The sequence below is a fragment of the Pygoscelis adeliae genome, unplaced genomic scaffold, assembly GCF_000699105.1.
Source record: "Pygoscelis adeliae isolate BGI_AS28 unplaced genomic scaffold, ASM69910v1 Scaffold359, whole genome shotgun sequence".
Classification (NCBI taxonomy): domain Eukaryota; kingdom Metazoa; phylum Chordata; class Aves; order Sphenisciformes; family Spheniscidae; genus Pygoscelis; species Pygoscelis adeliae.
This window is the reverse complement of record NW_008825553.1, coordinates 1,475,233-1,475,871: the sequence shown is the minus strand read 5'-3', so window position 1 is coordinate 1,475,871 and position 639 is coordinate 1,475,233.

The window sequence follows — 639 nt, the reverse complement described above, 5'->3', positions numbered from 1 at the left end:
TCCCTTTCGCAGCCTCCGGCCTGCACAGACCGAGCTTGTTTCAGTAAAGTGCTCTCTCTCGCAGCCCGCGCCTGCTTTTCCCGCTCTTACGAGCCCCCTCGCAAGCGGGGCTCCTTCCCGCTCTCTTCCCCAGCAGGATTTCAGCAGCGCTCGTACCTGGACCGCCGGCGGAGCAGAAGGGCAGGAGGCAGCTCCCCCCGCGGCGTGCCTGGGTCGCAGCCCCTGCCCGGCTGCCAGGCACGGTCGGCAGGGCAAAAACTAAGCGGCAGAACACCCTAAACCCGCAACACCCTCTCCACAAAGGGCACGCTGGCTGCAGTTTAAAGTGTTGCGTCAATCGCTCCGAGCTGGGAGCCAGGCCGGGAAATCTGCCCTTGAACCCAGTTTCGAGGAAGGAAAGAGATACAAACCACCCCTCCAGACAGACAGACACAGGGCGAGAGGGCTGGAAGGATGAGGATTTGCAACACAAGCCTACTAGTGCAGGAAATAACTGTTCCATGAGGAAAGTTGGCTCAGGGTCAGTCCAGCAAATAAACAAAGCACCAGAACTGGGCGCGTGCGTGTCATCTGGAAAACAATGACCGGCTGCTGCACTTCCAGCCTGTTGACACTTCGGGGCCGGACCTGAACCGTAGC